This window comes from Carcharhinus amblyrhynchos, chromosome 10 (genome assembly GCF_965287045.1).
Source record: "Carcharhinus amblyrhynchos chromosome 10, sCarAmb.v2.hapA, whole genome shotgun sequence".
In the NCBI taxonomy this organism is placed as follows: domain Eukaryota; kingdom Metazoa; phylum Chordata; class Chondrichthyes; order Carcharhiniformes; family Carcharhinidae; genus Carcharhinus; species Carcharhinus amblyrhynchos.
Genome location: NC_137333.1, coordinates 54,321,864 through 54,339,521, shown reverse-complemented (window position 1 = coordinate 54,339,521; position 17,658 = coordinate 54,321,864). Strand labels below are relative to the sequence as shown.

The window sequence follows — 17,658 nt, the reverse complement described above, 5'->3', positions numbered from 1 at the left end:
CAAATATATTTCCTTCTCATTCCCCTTTCCCCTGTAAATAATACCAGTATGAGCATTGAATAGGGAGGACCCCCCCACCCCCCCACCCCCCCAAAAGCCAATTCTCACCACTATTGGGAATTACTGGGCCCATGATCAGCACCTCCCCATAAACGTGGACCTCAGAATACGTTGCTAGGTAAGTAAAGAATCTGAATCCGACCATTCCACACGCTCTTGCTCAAATATACTGGTATTAGATTTTTTTATTTGGAAAAGATTATGCACACACTTAAGTTTTTCATTTGGGCAGATATCCAGTTATCTGCTTTTACTGGTCAAATGTAGGAAATTCCACTGATCTTTTTGAACCTATGCTAAAAGACTTATTCAAGGCTCAATTGGATGTCACAAAAACTTGTACTTATATAGTATCATTAGCACAGAAAAATGCTCCAAGAAGCTTCACAGAGACATAGCAGACAAAAATGGACAGTGAGATAAATGAGATATTAGGGTGCTCAAAGAGATGGGTATTTAGAGAGGGAGGCAGAAAGGTTTACAGAATGAATCATGAAACTCTAATGAATGTCCGTGCATTTAACCAGTAGGGTAGATAAAGACAAACTAGTGAATGTAATGTATATGGATTTTTCAAAAATTATTTGTTCAGGTGCCACACAAGAAATTATGACAATTTTAGAGCTCATGAAATTGAGGATTGATTTACAGATAGAAAACAGTAAGAATAAGTGAGTCAGTGTACAACTCTCCTGAGTCAGAATGCTGTGGATTCAAATTTAGGCCTGAAATCAGAAAACTTAAGCCAGGCTGACACTTGACAGTAGCACTAAGAGGGAATGCTGCATAGTCAGTGAGTGCTGTCATTCAGATCACTTGCTTAAATTTCTTCAAACAGGTTTCTGTCTTTATCATGACTCAAAAAACCTTGACCAATGTCACAAATTATGTCCACTGTGATTCCCCCATGGAACCTTTTGACACAGTTGAACACAACACCTACCCTCCACTGCCTTCCCCCAATGTCTAGATCATTGGGATTTCCTGGTTAGTTCCACTCCTACCTATAACTGTAGCTAAAGCATCTTCATAAATGAATTTTCATTCCATCCCACACAATTGCCTCTGGAGCCTTATGGATTAATCATTGCTACTTCCCCCTCCCCTTCCTCATGTACATGCTGCCCCTTAATCATCCACAATCTTTGGACCCACTTTCACATGAGTACTCTAATTTTTTGCCACCTATCTACTACTTCTCTAACTGATTGTTCTGTATCCAATGTTGCATAAGCTATAACTTATTTCAATTAATTGTTGGGTAAACCAAAGAAATGTCCTTGACATGAAAACAAAGTGCCAGAAAAACTCAGCAGATCTGGCAGCATCTGTCAATATAGGAGCAGAGTTCACATTGAGTCAAATATGACTTTGAAGCATACATCATGAGGCTAAGCTGAGAGCGCAGAAATTCATCAGCCTTTTGAAAAAGCTGTGCCCCAGAAAAAACACTGCTTGATTGACAGCTCTGGCTCTCTGGTCTATTCTGTCAATTGAACAATGTTTATTTATACAAGATGAAGATGTTTCAAGTACTGGCAGTTTCATCCATTGATACATTAAAGGAGCTAGATGGTCAACATTTAAAATTGGGCTCTAGTAAAAATTAGATTTTTTTACATTATCAATAAATGCCTTTTTTCTTAAAAAAGCTTTTTCATTCTCTTGCCATTACAATGGTGTATAGTGGATGAACTGGCAAGGAAGTGCTTTATCTTTGCACGGGCAATGAAAGATGGGTGGGGGGCATGTTGGCATGTGGGGCTGTGAGAAATAGGTCGGCATGGAGAATCTTTTGAACATATCTTTCATAAAGTTCCCTCATGCGGACTATGATTGATGACGCCCACAGTCAACGCTTATGCCCTCTGAAACAGACTAGCAAGCCACTTAGTATCAAACCATTATGGAGAAGTCAATAAAGAATGAAACTGGATGGGCCAACCAGCATTGAGCTAGACACAACAATGGAAAAGTCCTCCTTATGACAATGGCGAAGTTCATCAGACTAACATCTGGATGCTTGTGCCAAAATTGGGAGAGCTGTCACACAAAACAACAACCTGATATTGTCACACTCATGGTATCATACCTTATAGACAATATCCCAGACACCAACATCACTGTCCCTGGACACTGACAGTACTGTGCTTTAAGAAAAATTTAAAAAAAAAATCATGTCCCCTGTAGTTTTTTTTATTGTGGCACCGGCTTAGATGTACTTTTAATGCTGCTTAAATGTTTCAAATAGGGTTTTGTTTACTTTTACTCTAGGTCTAATACACTTTCTGGGAGTTTACAACCTTTTGAAGTGCTGTAGAGAGAAGTCAAAGTCAGGTGGTTCCTTCAGAGGAATCCAAGGATTCACTTTCAGTTTTAGCTAGAAGATAATGGACTTAAAAGCAGTATTTCTGTATCTCTCTCCCTGGTGTTGGAAATTCTGCTGACTATCTTTTTTTTAAAGTCAGAAGCTGTGTGGAATCCAGACTGAAAGGCAGCATTTCTGTGTTTCTTAGAAATTCTGCTATGTTGGAAGCCGCTTTCTTGCCTTCCTGGAGTGAAAGATTTTGCTGTAAGGTGGTTTACTGGCTAAAAGCTGGAGGTCAGCAGTGGCTTTATTTCTACCTTGAGGTTGGCTGGAAATTATAAGATTGGGAAATTAGAGTTTCAATTCTATCCAAAGGACTAATTCACAGCAAGTGTTGCTGAGCTGCAAAACCACATGAGCATTCTTATTTTTCTATACTAAACCTATGACAGTTGTATGTTTATAGGGAGGTTTGTTGTATTTGAACAGTGCATTTAGATAAGGTTTACACAATATCACAGTTTTTTTTTCTTGTTTGCAATTGGTAAAAGTGATTGCTAATTTCTTATGTATTCTTAAATAAAATTTATTGATAAAAGCTCCCTAGTGAGTCATTGGAATTATACTTGAAGTGAAACACCTCATGCTTACCCTAACCAAATGAACAAAACTCGTGATCCAGGCTGACTTCATATAACACTGTGGAATTTCTGACCTGGATGATAACAAAATGTATTGGTATAGTGATTGTTTTTGCATGTTGTCCAGACAAAACATACCAGCTGGTATTTACTAGCTCACTCGCCATGGGAATAGGAGCGGGCAAGGGGTGGAGCACAGGAAGGTCTGTTGACCTCAGGTGGGATCTTACGGTTTTGGGATGAGAGAGGCTGGAAAATCTCACTCACTGTTTATAGGGTACATAAGGGAGAAGGAAAGGAGAGGGTACAGAATGTAGTATTACAGTCGCAGCTAGGATGTAGAGAAAGATCAACCTAGTATTAAGGTAGGTCCATTCAAAAGTCTACTGGCAACAGGAAAGAAGCTGTTCGAGTCAGCTGGTAAGTAATCTCAGACTTTTGTAACTTTTTCCCCGACAAAAGGTGGTGGAAGAGAATATGTCTGGAGTGCGTGGGGTCCTTGATTATAGCTGTCTGCTTTTCCAAGGCAGCTGGAAGTGTGGACAAAGTCAATGGATGGGAGGCTGCTTTGTGTGATGGACAGGGCTATGTTCACAACCCTTTGTAGTTAAGAGTATAGAAACGCAGAGGGACCTGGGGGTGCAAGTACACAAGTCCTTGAAGGTAGCAGTACAGGTGGAGAAGGTGAAGAAGGCGGCCTGTGGTATGCTTGCCTTTATAGGGAGGGGTATAGAATATAAAAGCTGGCGTCTAATGTTGCAGTTGTATAGAACGTTGGTTCGCCCGCATTTGGAGTACTGCGTCCAGTTCTGGTCGTCTTACTACTGGAAGGGCGTGGAGACCCTGGAGAGAGTGTAGAGGTGGTTTGCCAGGATGTTGCCTGGTATGGAAGGCCTGAGCTACGAGGAAAGATTGGGCAAACTGGGGCTGTTCTCCTTAGAAAGGCAGAGAATGAGGGGAGATCTTATAGAGGTGTATAAGATTATGAGGGGTATCAATAAAGTGAACAGTGGTAAGCTTTTTCCTAGGTTGGATACAATAATTACAAGGGGCCACAGGCTTAGGGTGAGGGGCAGCAAGGTATAACTTGATGTTAGAGGGAGGTTTTTCCACAGAGGGTGGTGGGGGCTTGAAATGCACTGCCAAGTAGGGTGGTGGAGGCAGGCACGCTGGGGGTTGTTTAAGGCTTACTTAGACAGGCATATGAGCAGACTAGAGATGGAGGGATACAGGCGACTTTTCTAAATAAAGATCAAGGGCCCTGGGAATCAATTGATTCCAATGGACCTTCCAAAATATTTCATGGCTCACTTGCTTTATTTCTGCACTTCTGGGGATTCTGTAAGTGACTGTCTAGGTCTTGCATGTTTATTGATGTCTTTCCTTTTACTTCACAGGTGATTCGGTCCGCCTTGTTTGACCAACAAGGGGCATACATGTGGTGGGTCGTGTGATGGCTGCTCTTGGATGTTGCTTCGAGAGTTGCCTAGTGCTTCACGTCATTAGCGTACACATAAACTGGACCGTCTGACGGGCAACATGACAACTCAGCAATTATCACTGTTTGCTGTGCAGATACATAGATTTGGGCCAGTGTCTGCAGGAGTTTGCACATCCTCCCCGTGATTGTGTGGGTTTTCTCCGGGTGCTCTGGTTTCCTCCCACATCCCAAAAGACTTGCTCTTAGGCTGATTGGTGTAACAAATTGTCCCTAAATTAGTCTTCCCTCAATCTTCCCCAATAGGTGTAGTCAAAGGTCATGGGTAGAGGAGGGCACTCAATGTTAAAATGGTGGTGCAGGCTCGTTGGGCCGAAGGGCCTGTTTCCCGTGCTGTGTTGTTCTTTGTTCTTTCTTGCTGTCTTGATCAGAGCAGGAGCCATACCAAGCTGTGATACAACCAGAATGTTTCCTATGGTGCATCTGTAAAAATTGATGAGAGTTGTAGCAGACATGCCAAATTTCCTATCCCATCCCACCAACAGGACAGACACACCAGAAGTGGTGGCACAGTGGTATACAGTCAGAGTCATAGAGGTTTACAGCATGGAAACAGGCCTTTTGGCCCAACTTGTCCATGCCGCCTTTTTTTTGAAAAACCCATAAGCTAATTCCAATTGCCTGCATTTGGCCCATCTCCTTCTATACCTATCGTACCCATGTAACTATCTAAATGCTTTTTAAAAGACAAAATTGTACCCGCCTCTACTATTACCTCTGGCAGCTTGTTCCAGACACAATACCCTAAGAAAAAATTGCCCAGTCAATGTTGGGAAAGTTAAAATCTCCGATTATTACCACCCTATTTTTCTTGGCGCTATCTGTAATCTCCTCACATATTTGCTCCTCAAATTTCCCACTGACTATTTGGGGGCCTATAGTACAAACTTAAAGAGATTTCCCCCTTCTTATTTCTCAGTTCTACCCGTATAGACTCATTGGCCAAACCCTTATATATGCCCTCAGCTGTCCCTCAACAAAAGTGCAACTCCCAATCCTCTCTTACCTCCTGTTCTATCTTTCGAATAGCATCTGTAACATGGAACATTGAGCTGCCAGTCCTGTCCCTTGCTTAGCCATGTTTCAGTAATTACTATAATATCCCAGTCCACGTACCCATCCATGCCCCGAGTTCATCTGCCTTGCCCGTTAGGCCTCTTGCATTGAAATAAATGCAGTTTAATCTGGACTTCCCTTGCTCTCTATCTTGCTTTTTGCCTGATCTATCTGCTACTCGGATTACTGACACTGCCTTTACTACTTAATGTGCTCTTTAACTTCTGTGCTGTCCTCAAACTTCTCTTCTGTCTCCCTATTGCTTTGGATCCCACCCCCCTCCCCCGCCAAACTAGTTTAAACCCTCCCAAGTGGCTCTAGCAAATCTCCCCGCCAGGATGTTAGTCCCCCTCCAATTCAGATGTAATCCATCTCTTGAACAAGTCAGCCTTTCCCCAGAAAAGATCCCAATGATCCAAAAATCTAAATCCTTGCCCCCTGCACTAGCTCTCAAGCCAGGCATTCATCTGCCTAATCCTCCTAATCATACTCTCACTAGCACGTGGCAGCGGTAGTGGCCCTGAATTTACTATCTTTCAGGTCCTGCACTTTAGCCTTTTGCCTAACTCTCTCTATTCACAATTCAGGACCTCATCCCTTTTCCTACCTATATTGTTGGTACCAATATGTGCAATGACCTCCAGCTGATCACCCTCTCCCGTAAGAATGTCCTGCAATTGCTCAGAGATGTCCTTGACCCTGGCACGAGGGAGGCAACACACCATCCTGGAGTCTCGATTGCAACCACAGAAACTCCTGTCTGTGCCTCTAACTAGCAAGTCCCCTATTACTACTGCTCACTTGCTCCTTGCCCGACCCTGTCCCACAGCAGAACCAGCTGTTGTGTCACAAGCCTGGTTGCTGCTGGTATCTGCCCCTAGTAAGAAGTCTCAACACCCGGTTAAAGTTCAACCAATTTATTTGATAGTAAACTCAACCTTTCGGGATTTGCCCCTTCGTCAGGTGAATGGAGAGTTCTGGCCTCAGACAGAGCATATAACAGCACACAGTTTACAGCTTACTGATGAGAATGCGAGAATGATTAGAATTAAAACCTGGAGTTGTGACACTTCTTGCTGTGTTTACCCCAGTCCAATGCCAGCATCTCCACATCGTATCTCCCCCTGACAGGCAATCCCCCTCAACAGTATCCAAAATGATACATCTGTCTGAAAGGGGATTAGGCACAGAAGACTCCTGCATCACCTGCTTGCCTCTCCTGGCAGTCACCCATCCACCTGTCTGAACCTGTGGTGTGACAACCTCCCTTTAACTAGTGTCTATTAAACTCTCTGCCTCCCGTGTGCTCTGCACTGCATCCACCTATTGCTCCAATCGAACAATGCAGTCTGTGAGGAGCTGCAACTGGACACAATTCCTGCAGACGAAGTTGTCAGGGAGACAAGATTGCTCTCTAATTGCTCACATCTGACAAGAGGAGATGCCACCAGCCCAGCTGCCATACTGCCCCAGTGCAGGTAAAAGGATAGAAGAATCTCAACTCAGCTCTCCCTTGCTGGTGGTCCTCCTTCCAATTTTTTTTTTGGTTAGAGGAGGAAATAGGGAGGGTAACACTGAAGTAGTATTTGGGGTTTAACTGTCCCTTCACAGCAGCTCCTCCACAACCACCTTCTGGTAGCAGTGACTGCACTTATGCAAATGTGACCTACAAGCACCAATCACCCCTGCCGCTCTGTTGCCCTCAGCTGGAAGGAGTTGCCCTGGGGGTCCTCAACATTTACTGCAGAAATCTCATGGCGTTGGGTCAAACATGGGCAAGGAAACCTCTTGCTGATTACCATCTACCACCACCACCACCCCCTCAGATGAGGAATCGTTACTTCTGTGTCAAACACAAAGTGTTCAGGCTCAGAATGGACTCTGGGTTGGGGATTTCAATGTCCATCACCAAAGAGCTGGTGGAAGAAGGAATAATCAACTTGATCTCATCTTACCCAACCTACCCATCACTGGTACATCTGGGCACAATAGTATTGGTAGCAGTGACCACTTGTGGAGATGAAGCGCCATCTTCATATTGATGATTCCCTCCATCATGCTGTTTGGCACCACCACTATGGTAAATGAGAGATTTCAAATAGTCCTAGCAACTCAAAACTGGGCATGTGTGTGGCACTGTGGTCCATCAGCAACAGCAGAATCAACCACAATCTGACTTGATTCTAGCTGTGGAGTGGGGGGCCAAGCCATGAGATTACAGAGGATCAACATTCAATGAAGAGGAGTGCAGAAGGACAGTATCAGGCATGTCTAAACATGCAGTGTCAACCTGGTGAAGCAACAAAACATGACTATTTGCATGACAAAGAGCCCAAGTGGCATGCAAGGAACAGCTAAGCTATCCCACTACCAAAGGATCAAATTAAGGCTCTGCAGTCTTGCCACATCCAGTTGTGGATGATGGTGGACAACTGAACAACTAAGTGGAGGAAGAGGTTTCACCAACATTCCAATACTCAACATTGGTGGAGTCCAGCACATTGGTGCAAATGACAAGACTGAAGTATTCAGCCAAAAATGCCAAGTGGATGATCCAACTCAACCTGCTGTGGAGGTCCCCAACATTATAAATGCCAAGCACTGGGCACTGCAACATACAGGCCCTGACAACATTTTTGGCAATAGTACCGAAAACTTATGCTCCAGAACAGCTAGGTCCCTAGACAAACTATTCCAGTACAGCTACAATTCAGGCACATACCTAGAAAATTGCCCAGGTATGTCCTGTTCAAAAAAGTTGGTCAAATTCAACCCATCCAATTACTGCCCCTGTCAGTTTATCAAAGGTGATGGAAGGGGACATTGACAATGCTGTCCAGTAGCACTTTCACAATAATATTCTGACATGCAGTTTGGTTCTGCTAGGAACACATGATCTCATTATGACCTTGGTCCACACATGGACAAGTGAAGAGAAACTGACTGCCCTTGACATCATGGCAACAGTTGAATGAATTGTGACAGAGCCCTAGCAAAACTGGAGTCAGTGGGCATCAGAGAGGAGGGAACTCCCCACTGATTGGAGGCATACCCAGCATAAAAAAGTAGTTTGTGGCTGCTTGAAGTCAATCATCGCAGTCCTGGGACATCGCTGCAGATGTTCCTCAGGGGAGTGTCCTAGGCCAAATCACCTTCAGCTGTTTCATCAATGATCTTCCTTCATCATAAGCTCAGAAGTAGGGAGGTTCGCTGATGACTGCACAATACCATTCACAACTCTCATACTGAAGCACTCAATGCCATGTTCAGCAAGACCCAGACAACACAAATAGGTTTACATTACATTAGTTATGTGCAGGCTAGGTTGGGACTGACCAGTGCAGGCTCACTTTTCAAACCTGCCCGCAACCTTAAGAGGCACACCTAAAAATTTGAAACCAAGCAATGGTAGTCAGGAAGCCTGGAATTGGGATTTGCCCACCATTTTTAAAGTGCTCACAAGTCATCCTAACTCAGCTCAAATCTGGCCCAAAGTTCACTTCTCACAATTGCATAATACTGTGAAAGCTGCACTTGCTTTTCTTTCTTTCCTGATGTTGTCTGTTACTATTGGAATAGGTTTCTTACCAACAAAAATGTCAGATAATTGTCCCTTTGTAGCAGAATGCACTGTTTAATTCAAAGCAGAATAAATGAATAACAAATGTAATCATTCTTGTAGCGTTCTGGTAGTTTAAAATTCCCCGCACATATCGCTTACAGTTTGTGTTACTTAGTTCTTGTGCAGTTTTGTAGAGGACAAATAGCTTCCTTCTGCACTGTAACTATTTTATGATTCATTTTTCTATGATTCTGTGTTGTCCTTACAGTTTGAAATACACAAAGAGGGAGAAAACAAAGAGAAAATGAGTGGAAATGCCAAGGAGTTAAAAGATAAAAATGCTGTAAAACTGAAACAAAACTGAAGCAAAAATGTTTAATTCCCTCAGTAGGGCCCCAATACCCATGATGTACATTAAATACCAGGATGGGGAAGGAAAAAATAGCCTTAAGCAGTCATCTATTTATGAAGCTTGAAAGTCTATACTTAACAAAACAAAATCCTACAGAGATGCTTAGTTTGACCATGAAATATTTCACTGACAGATGTAAGCTTTCAGGCAGTCTGCATTTATTAAAAGACTGAAGTGGTTACGGTGGCAATAAAAATAATCAACGTTTGGCAACAAACAGATGGCAGTTCAATGTCAAATATGAAACCACAAAAATTCTAATACTTTTTATTAGCTACACACAACTGATGTACACAAAAAACATTTTATTCAGAAGCCTGTAGACAGTTATCATCAGTATTGAAAACTTGAATTTGATGAGAATAGTCACGTTGAGCTAAGGTTGTGAAGCATTTAAAGTCTGACCAACAGGTTATATAATTAAGTCTCAGGGTGCACTCAATTGAAATTACTTTAGAGGCTTCTTCAACTTTCCCTACCCTCTCCAAAGTGCTTGGAGATGCAGTTATCTCAAACTGTATCTAATTTTCCCAGAATCCCTCTTGCCACAACACAGAATAAAATATCCCTTCTCAACTTATTGAGATCCTTTGACACCATCTTTCCCCAATGCTTTCCAGAGATATCCAGCTCTCAGCTGGCTCCATTCTTAACTAACCAGTCATAGCCACAGAAACACTTGCAATGGCTTCTCTTCCTACACTTGCACCATAAATTCTAGTGTCACCAAGGGTCTGCTTGGACCCCTCCTATTTCTCAGCTGCATGCTGACCCACAGTTCATTCAAAAACAGTTAGTTTTCACATGTATGTTGATGGCACCCAGCTCTGTCACTGCTTGACTCCTGGTCTATCTGCAGATTATCAGACTGCTGCCTGACATCCAGTACCAAAAAGGACAAAATGTCCTCCAATTAAATATTGAGAAGATTGAAGCAATTGTCTTTGGTCCCCATTACAACTCCATTCCTTTCCCTGGCAACCGTCTCAGGCCAAACCACACTGCTCGCAATCTTGGTGTGATATTTGGCTGAGGTGAGCTTCCAATCACTTATCCGCACCATCAAGCTGCCCATTTTCACCCCCAAAACGTCAGGCTTCACTCCTGCCTCAGTTTGTCTGCTATGAAAACTCATCTGGGCCTTTGTTATATCTCGACTATTCCACCATACTGCTGATCAATCCCAATCAGTCCAAAGCACTGCTAACCAACCTCAACTATTCCAATGCATTCCTAAATATCCTATGTTCCATACGCCAACAACTTGAGATCATCCAAACTCTGCTACCCATGTCCTAAACTGCACAAAAATAAAAAGCAAAATATTAGATGCTGAAAATCTGAAATAAATAGGAAATGCCAGAAATACTCAGCAGGTATGGTAGCATTACAGAGAAAACAGAAAAGAATTAACGTTTTGTCCTTGAGACTCTGTTTCTCTTCAGATGCTTCCAGTTGTGCTGAGTTTTTCCAGCATTTTGTGTTTTTAATTCCCAAACCTCACTGTCCCCCTTTTTCCTTCACCCTATGCTGGCTGACATGCATTGGCTGCTGGTTAAACAATACATTAATTTTTACTCTTCTTTTCAACTTCCTCCATGGCTTTGCAGCTATCCCTGTAACTTCTTTTAGCTATATACTCCTCAGGAAATATCTGCAAATACTAAGGGCAGCATACAACTCCGAAGTTTTGCATCAGATATTGGGATAGTTTAACTCTAAAGATGTGCAGGTTAGGTGGATTGGCCATGCTAAATTGCTCCTTAATGTTAGGGAGGTTAGCAGGGTAAAGAAGTGGGGCTATAGAGATAGGATCTGGGTGGCACTGTTGTCAGCGCAGGCATGATGGGCTGAATAGCCTCCTTCTGCACTATAGGGATTTTATGTTTCTAATTGCATTGTCCAATCTAAAAAAGTCTGATATTATATTGATTTATCATGAAGCAGAAGTTATTAATTATGTCAGCACTCATTCAAGCTTAAAACATGTTTGTTATCCAGTTTTCTAATAGAAAATCTGAATTGATCACTCCTTTGGTCCATTTCAAAAATTATGAAGAAGCAAAGACAGGGACATTAAAAACTCTGCATCAGTCAACTGAAGACAGATCTTAAGTGGAATGTATTCAGTACGTAACAAAAAAAAGGGCATGGTTTCATTGGGATTGCACTTTGCTCAAGCTTTTTGTTGCTTGAGGCAAGCCAGATTTGGGGTAGGAAGTTCCTAAGGCTTCTGAAGGTGCTTCTGTTCCAGCGCTGACCAGTAAATCTAAGCCTATGTGTTTGCTGCCCAAGTTTTGGAAATCAGTTTGGAAATTTCACATGAATATCCTCCAAATCAAGATGAGATTTCATTCCAGTAGCTTAAGCTCATTACTTCTGAGAAACAAAAAATATCTTTTCTCTTACTTTCTTCTCCAGTTCACTTGCTAAACCAGACTTCAGCAGCTTCAAATTTCCACCATCTTTTTCCAGAGATGTCAAGTCACGGTAATTCCTAGATACACGATGAGTTTTGTACACAAGGCATCGGCTTGTACCAAAAACAGTTCAAGTTGACAAGCTATTTCCACCATAGCAATGACATCTTCTGTAAATAGATCTTTGGTGTCCTAGCTACTCAAAACAAGGGAGACATCCAGACAATGGCAAGCCAACATATTTGGTCTCCAAATCAGTATTACCAAGACTAAGTCCATGTTTCAGCCAGCACCAGATGCATGCTATGATGTGCACACCATCTCAAGGCTGTGAAACATTCTCCACACCAAACTAGTAATATCCTATATGTTCAGAGGAAGGAATGCGGTAACACAACTACAAAGTTTACAAAAGCACCAATAATGACAATATGAACTGCCAGTTCTGTGAATATCCGTGCAAATCTTGGCATGACAATACTGACAGAAGAATATTACATAATTTATGGCTGGAATATGCTATTATGAGGAGCCTACCATGAAAAACATGTTTCAGTCACAACTTCAGAAGAACATCAGTGTACCAGTGAGATGTTCTTTCATTTTCTACCAAACATCCTGTGGTTTCTCAGATTGAGATGACCATTTTGATGCCAAATTCAGAATAGTTTTGCATTAACGACACATGCTCATTAGGGACTGAATAAGACTGCACAAATACATTTCATCCAATACCACATCTTGACAACACATACATATGAAACTTAGGTGCTTCAACCTCATACACTTTACCATTGGTGGCTATTCACTATTTGCCAGGTGGGAAGTGACAATTTAGAACCGAAAGAAAAGAATCAAACTAGAGCAGACTTCTCAGAACTAAGTGACAAGGACTCTTAAGTTAAGCGTTTGTTTGGGTCATCTTTTAGATTATCAAAGAAATGTGATTTGTGAAATAAAGTGTACGGTTCTCTAAAATATAGTGTACAACACGTACAGCTCATGTTTAACATGTAGTTGTACAAGACCTGGCAGTTGTACAAGCTTATCAAAAACACTCCTAACTCCAGAAATTACCCAAAATTCTCCAGTTGTGTGTGCAATTTGAACTGTAGTGTATTATCCCCCCAAGCTCTCCGCAGGCCTTGAGCAGAGTTGAGCACACCATTTTTCACTGTCGGCAGACTGTGGGTCAAACCTTTAAGAATGGCAGGCAGGACATACGAACATAAGAACATAAGAAATAGGAGCAGGAGTAGGCCATCTAGCCCTTCGAGCGTGCCCCGCCATTCAATAAGATCATGGCTGATCTGTCGTGGCTCAGTTCCACATTCCCGCCCTCTCCCCATAACCCTTAATCCTCTCTCTTATCAAAAACCCATCAACCCGCGTCTTAAAAATATTTAGCGAGGCAGCCTCCACCACTTCAACAGGCAGAGAATTCCAGAGATTCACCACCCTTTGAGTGAAGAAGTTCCTCCTCAACTCCGTTCTAAACCGCCCCCCCTTTATCTTGAGGCTGTGCCCCCTAGTCCTACTGTCTTTTTTGAGCAGGAAGAGTCTCTCCACCTCTATCCTATCCATCCCATTCATCATCTTATACGTCTCAATGAGATCTCCCCTCATTCTTCTAAACTCTAACGAGTACAAGCCTAGTTTATTCAGCCTCTCCTCATAGCTCAACCCCTCAACTCCGGTATCAGCCTAGTAAACCTCCTCTGCACTCCCTCCAAGGCCAAAATATCTTTGCGCAGGTGCGGCGCCCAAAACTGCACACAGTACTCCAGCTGCAGCCTCACCAATGCCCTATACAGCTGCAGCAAGACCTCCCTACTTTTATATTCAATCCCCCTCGCTATGAAGGCCAGCATCCCATTCGCCTTCCTGACCACCTGCTGCACCTGCAAGCTGGGTTTTTGCAACTCATGCACAAGGACCCCGAGGTCCCTCTGCACCGTCGCCTGCTGCAGTTTTTCGCCACGTAAGTAATAGTCCTTCCTACCATTCTTCCTACCAAAGTGGACCACCTCGCACTTGCCAACATTAAATTCCATTTGCCATTTCCTGGCCCATTCGCCCAGCCTATCTAGATCCTTCTGCAGACTCTCCACACCCTCCGCACAATTTGCCGTTCCCCCAATCTTGGTGTCATCAGCAAATTTCGACACCCTACACTCGGTTCCCTCCTCCGGATCATCTATATAAATGGTAAAAAGCTGAGGCCCCAGCACCGACCCCTGGGGCACTCCACTAGTCACCATCCGCCAATCCGAATAGCACCCGTTGACCCCCACTCTCTGCCTCCTATTTGACAACCAATCCTCTATCCACGCTAACACCCTACCCCCAACTCCATGTCCCTCGACCTTCTGCAATAACCTCTCGTGAGGTACTTTGTCAAACGCCTTCTGAAAATCCAGAAAGACCACATCCACCGGCTCTCCTGTATCCACCGCCCTAGACACATCCTCATAGAACTCCGGTAAATTTGTCAGAGGGCCATTGGAAATTAGTGCCAAGTTCAACAGGCCCCATTTTGGCTGTTGCAAGGGTTTTAATTTGGTGTTTGGGAGTCAATAATTGACAAGACTAGATGTAATTGTGCATCAGGTCCATTTAAGTGCCATGGATCTTAAGTTTCTTTTTTTCAAATACCCCACTCCTGAAACAAAAAAAAAACCAAGCTAAGATGCCAGCTTAACGTACTGCTTTAATTGATCAATATAATTATTTCCTGACATGTCTCCTTGGCCAATTATGTCATAATGCTTGGATAAATTTCAAAAATTACAACTATCTCAGCAGGGGATTCTGAGTTCACAGTTTGATTGACATTCAAAAGAAGCCATTAAACAATTAGTTGCCCTTGACGTGGGGTCTAAATAGAAATGTGTTTGGTTTCATTAATTATTAACCAATTGTGAGGCTTTAAAAATTTTGAATATGTAGGCTGAAGGGTTGAACATCCTCTAAAACAACAAGGATGAAGTGCCAGGGAACTGAGGGGGGGGACCTTCGAACCAATCCGTCTTGGCATGTGCCCGTCCACATGACTGCCATGGACCTGCTTCTGGGGTTTATGGGTCTGATCCAATCCCACCTCCCTGGAGCAAAAATTGGATTTAATGGGTCTTTTAAACCAAGGCAGGTTCCAACTTACTGTATTTGCTGCTCACAATGCTGGCTGCTTTACAGTGGGGAGGCCAAGTGTAGGCTGGGTGACTGCTCTACATTCACTGGAATTGTGGCTGTGGACTTCCAGTTGTCTGTTATTTTGATTCTCCATCTTGCTCTCATGATGACCTCTCAGTCCTCTGCCTTTTGCAGTGTTGCAATGAAACTCAACATAAGCTTGAAGAATCAACACTGAGTTCAACAATTTCAGACTTTATCCTGTGCCCTCATAAGTTTTTCCATTATTTCCCTCATTTTATTTGCAGGTTTTGTTTTACTCTAATTTTTTTGCATTTGAATGGTAGCTGTTCATCATTCCATCACTCATACCTGCTCTAGGCACATCTAGCATTTTGTGTTTCTTTTGGCCTTTGCAATATTGATACTTAACCTCTTGTTTTCTGCCCCTATCACAGGCCTTCCATTTTGTTCTTCTTGCCTATCTATTCCCCTTCCAACTCATTACATTTCTAACTTACCTCAGTTCTGATGAAAGGTCATCTATCTAGAACGTTAACTCTTTCTCCCTCCACACATGCTGCCCGACCTGCTGAATATTTCCAGCATTTTCTACTTTACTTCTGTTGATTTGTCTCCCTCTCTTTGCTTTAAAGTGAACTATCCAGTTCATAAATTAAGCAATTTTAAAATCAGCAAATTTGTGCAAAATTTCAATTTAACAGAAAATGAAATTTAAAAAGATTTAGTTAGTTAACAAGAACCGGAACCAAATTGATTTGGAAACAGCTTTAAAAATAGCTCAATTTTTGCTGTTCCACATGGTGTCTTAATCAAATATTTAAAAAGGATAGACTGTGCACAATTGATTCCAACATAATCAGGCTATTGCCACAAGGAACCATGGAAGTAAAAATAGTTGAAGTAAATACTTCTATGCATGGCATGGTCAGCAGGTTGTCTAAAGATAGCGTACAGCATTTTATAGGAACACGCACTAAGCTACTGTTAACTGAAAACACTGTGGCTGCATTTTCATTGTGTAGCATATCAGCAATTTGTTCTGCAGTTTGGAGTGGAAAAATGGCCATTTCTTTGTATAGAATCCACAGCGCATGATCCAGTGAAGAGAATCAAAGTTTCTATACTTGCTCCTCATAATTAAAGCCCCTGACTTAGTGTATTTACATCTAAACATATTGCCTGCTTGTTCCACTTGATTGCTTATTGCCATGTTTTTATTTCCCTTTGCATCATAATTTGTGTCTATAATTTTAGCAGGATTGTACAATTTGATCAGTGGGTGCCCAGATTTCTGAATTGTTTCCACCAGCGCAAAATGTCACATTGGTTTTTTGGAAATATGACATTTGAGTTGATCATAAATGCTTTTTTCTTGCCTAGACAGAAGAACTTGTAATTGCCTACAAACATAGTAGTACACAACTCCAATCTGCTTGCTCCTGCTGCTTCCACAGCTGCAAGGGACCCTCTATCTGCCTTGGATGGATATTCTTCCCACCCACATCCTCTTATCTCCATTAGTTGCTCACCCACTCTTGCATGGTACAGTACCCATCATGCCAACTGTCTTCACCATATTGCACCCTCAGGACTGCTTCCACAATTTTGATTTGATGGCCATTCAACCATTCTTGCCACCCCACCCTTCCCTTGACTGTTGCTCCAAGCCATGCTCTGCAGTCCACTTACAGAATGTGGCAATTAACATGCTCAAAATGTTTAATGAAGACCTGTAACAAAGTGAGGCTGCTCATTATATGGCCCTTCTTTCTTCCAGTGAGATACCAATTTGCTTCCCCCACACCTGACTCAAGAGAGTTCCCAGTTCAGCAATACCTTTGTCTCCACACCGAATCCACATCTCAACCAAGTTTGAGTGCTGAAGCATAGGCTGCTATTCCCAATTCTCTTCCCCAATTTCCTCAATATTCCCTCATCATGCAATGATTTCTGTCAAGATTAATCAGTGCATGTTTAAACAAGTATTAATTTAAGTGCATATAATGCCTTCTCAGATCTTACCTCTATTAATCTATTCATTCCTTTCATTTATGTAATTCTAGAATCTGTCTGGCCTTTTAGCACTACTTTTGTATCCAAGAACATTTGGAAGATTGTGGTCATGGCATCTGCTATTCCTTTCCTGATTTCACTGTTACCTTAGGAAGTAAGCTGTCAGAGTCATACAATTTTATTTACACTGGCTGTTTTCAATGTTGTTTCCAACCATTATCCTATCTTAATTCTCACACTCTTCTTCATTGCTTCTGTCCAAAAAGCAAATGCTTATTTTATGTTTTGGAAAAGATCTGTTCTTGTCTCACAATCTTTTTTTTTTAAAATACACATTTCACCCTCACCTTAAATGAATTTGAATAACAACCAGTGAAACTTAAATTAGAAAATTAAAATAATAAATCTGAGCCTACTTTTAATGCATGGAGATCCCACATTACATTCCAATAAGACATGCTAATTAACTGTACGCAATTATATTTTGAGTTTGTATTAAATTACAGAATTTACAAATAACATGGATCTGGAT

At 42.2% G+C, this 17,658-nt stretch overlaps 1 protein-coding gene across 5 annotated transcripts in view; it reads right to left on the bottom strand.

Annotated features, from left to right (window-relative positions):
• rab30 (RAB30, member RAS oncogene family) overlaps positions 1-17,658 on the bottom strand; it is a 144,902-nt gene that overhangs the window by 15,741 nt on the left and 111,503 nt on the right. The gene's annotated exons all lie outside the window — the stretch shown is intronic.